The sequence below is a fragment of the Nicotiana tabacum genome, chromosome 20 (assembly GCF_000715075.1).
Source record: "Nicotiana tabacum cultivar K326 chromosome 20, ASM71507v2, whole genome shotgun sequence".
In the NCBI taxonomy this organism is placed as follows: Eukaryota; Viridiplantae; Streptophyta; class Magnoliopsida; order Solanales; family Solanaceae; genus Nicotiana; species Nicotiana tabacum.
The window spans coordinates 107,394,024-107,397,748 of NC_134099.1; positions in this window are offsets into that span (position 1 = coordinate 107,394,024).

Genomic DNA, 3,725 nt, shown 5'->3' on the forward strand with positions numbered 1-3,725 from the left:
GTTGAAACTGTACTGTGATTCCCAGCTCGTAGTCAACCAAGTGGTAGGGACTTTCCAAATCAAGGAACAAAGGTTGCAAAAATATCAGACTGAGATATGCAAGCTACTGCCCGTGTTCGATGAATGTCAGCTCGACCAGATCCCACGTGCGCAGAATGCCAAAGAGAACGACCTTGCCAAACTGGACACAACTACCAAAAGCATCACGATCGGGGATAAAAGTGTAGTACACCTCCTCAACTCATCACTAGACCAAATCGAGGTAAGAACCGTAAGCTTAACTTAGGATTGGCGCAATCATATTATCGCCTATTTACAAGGGAATAGACATCGTGGGGCCCTCATAGTAGAATGAGGTAATGTATGATTCCTTTTAGTTTTAACTGACTATTTCTCTAAATAGGTGGAAGCAGGAGTGTTCGTCCAAATACGAGAACAAGAGGTAACCACCTTTATATGGAGGAACATCATCTGCCGATTCGGCCTACCCAAGGAGATCAGTTGTGACAACAGACCCCAGTTCACGGGAAAGAAAACTACCAATTCTTCATAAAATGGCATATCAAGAGGATACTTTCAACTCCAATCGCCCAATGGGTAATGGACAAGTAGAGTCCTCCAGTAATTTCATATTGAACATCATAAAGAAAAAGCTCGAAGACGCCAAGGGACTGTGACCGGAGATACTGTCAGAAGTATTATGGGCGTACTGAACAACTCCGAAGACAAGCATAGGAGAGACGCCATACTCGTTGGTCTGTGGGACCGAGGCAATAATACCGGTCGAAGTCGGAGAACATAGCCTAAGGTACTCCCACGAAAGCGGTACAAGTAATGATGAGAATAGAAAGCGGGAACTCAACGAAATCGATGAACAAAGAGATATGGCGTACATAAGAATGGTCGCACAAAAACATCAAGTTGAACTCTATTACAACAAGAAAGCAATGGTCCGGCCGTTTAAAGTCGAGGACTACGTGCTCAAAGCAAAAACTCAAGCGAGCAAAGACCCACGGGAAGGCAAGCTGGGAATAAACTGGGATGGTACGTACAGAATCACAGCCAAAAAGCAAACAAGGGTTCGTTCCAATTAGAGACAATGGAAGGAAAGCAATTACCAAACAATTGGAATATCAACTTCTAAGAGAAAAAGTGTCCTCCAAGTCGTACTATTTTTCCCTCACTTGAGTTTTATCCCATTAGGGTTTGCTTAAGGAGGTTTTTAATGAGGCAGCAAAAGAAACACTTCGAGTCAAAGTACGCGAGGGAGGGACTGTTTTTACACTTTCATTGCCCGACTCCTCAATACTCTCCAAGTCAAATAATGAAGGGCTAGGTAGACTGGGACTGGAAAGCCAGCTAACACCCAAAATCTGTAACTCTCTCCAAGTATGTAACCAAAGCAACAACGTCGAAGTAATTAGAAACTTACATTTATAGGGACACCTTTTTTTGTTAAGGTTATGTTCGAACACGCTCGAACAACAACTATCGGCCCTCGGCTGCAATTTAATAAAAGGTTAAGTTCAACCCAGCTTGAACAACACCTATCGGCCTTCGGTTGAGATTTAATAAAAGGTTATGTTCGACCACGCTCGAACAATACCTATCAGCCCTCAACTATGATTTAATAAAAGGTTATGTTCGACCACACACAAACAACACCTATCGACCCTCGGCCGCGATTTAATAAAATGTTAAGTTTGGCCCAGTTCGATCAGATAGCTATCGTCCCTCGGTCGCGATCTAATAAAAGGTTAAGTTTGACACAGTTCGAACAACACCTATTGGCCCTAGGCCACGATTTAATAAAAGGTTAAGTTCGACCCAACTTGAATAACACCTAGCGGTCCTCGATCGCGATTTAATAAAAGTTTAAGTTCGACCCAATTCAAACAAACACCTATCGACCCTCGGTCGCGATCTAATAAAAGGTTAAGTTAGACCCAGTTCGAGCAACACCTATTGGCCCTCGGCTACGATTTAATAAGAGGTTAAGTTCGACCCAGTTCGAACAAATACCTATCAGACCTCGGTCATGATTTAATAAAAGGTTAAGTTCGACCCAGTTCGAATAAACACCTATCGGCCCTCGGCCTTGATCTAATAAAAGGTTAAGTTCAACCCAGTTCAAACAACACCTACCGACCCTGGGCAGCAATTTAATAAAAGGTTAAGTTCGAACCAATTCGAACAAACGCTATCAACCCTCGGCCTCAATTTAATAAAAGGTTAAGTTAGACCCAGTTCAAATAAACACCTTTCGGCCCTCGGGAGAGATCTAATAAAAAGGTTAAGTTTGACCCAGTTCGAGCAAACACCTATCGGCCCTCAATCGCATCTTAATAAAAGGTCAAGTTCGGCCTTGTTCGAAATATACCCATCAGCCCTCGGCCGCAACTTGAAAAGGGAGAAAATTTTGACCATGTCTGAATAACACTCATCGACCCTCAGCTGCATTTTAACAAGCTTTGACATATACAAGGATAACGATAAAAGTAAGAAGGAGCAAAATATGAAAAGTGCATAAACAAACCACAACAAATAAAAGAGGTGCAGATGAAAGCAAAACAAACTCCGATATTTATAAACAAAAGTTTCTTACAAAAGGATCATGAAGACGCCAACAAAAATACACAAAAATGATAGAAAATACAAAAAATTACTGCTGGCCACCTCCATCACTACCTGCGACACCCTTGTCGGCCTGATCTCTAACATCTTCTCTGTCCTCGCATGAAGGGTATATGGAATCATACCAGGTCTCGTCCTCAAGACGATATATAGCTTCATCATCATCCCCACCTTCTTCATCAGGACGAGGCATAGTCGAGTCATAGCCACAAGCAACTCGAGCCTCATGAGTCTTGACAAGAGCATCCTCAAAATCAACGACAGGAATAGAACTCGCCATGTGGAACTCATGCAACACATCTAGTCGGGCCTCGACATGAATCCACTCTTTGTATAACTTGCAAGGACGTTAGGGAAGCTAGAAGCCGTAGATGAAGAAGGCTGCGCAAGTAATTTGGCCTCTCAGCCTTTAGAGCAGCAATCTGATCATAAAAATCAGAGGTCTCTTTCTCCAACTCCCCAATCCTTTCGTCAAGCTGCTCTTCTTTATGCTTTGCCGTCAACAAATCATTTTCTTGTTTAGAGCAAAGATTTTGGTTTTCCACTTCAAGAGATTCCTCCCTCCTATGAGCCTCCGACTGAGCAAACTCTGCCTTCTCTAGATCCTCCATCTTCTCGGCAACCTCGTCGCTAAGAGCCTCCACGCTGAATTGACACTCCTCAAGTTGGCCCCGCAGCTGGACCACTTGGTCTTGGAGATCACTGCACTAGGCTTCTACCCATGCTAAGCTTAATCTCTTCCTCTTTGCTCCTCAATGTCCCTTCTAGGACGCTGCACTTCCCCACTACCCGCATCAGTTCCTTGTCCCTTTCCTTCAAGTCCTCCCCCAGCTTGCGCACATTGTCGCTTTCGTAGAGCCGACACTGGAACTCCCGATACTTTGCAAGACATTTGAAATACTTGTCCTTCAACTTCAAATGTCTTTATGTTTCTTCTCTCGATGGGGGGACTATATCCTCGGTGCTCACAAGAAGATTAAAATCCATTGGGATCACAATAGTCTTGGATCCTCCTTCCAACCTCACATCGAGTTGAGTGAGCCCCTCATCGATCATTCTCAACTCGTTTGTGCCCATGTCAAAGTCAGATA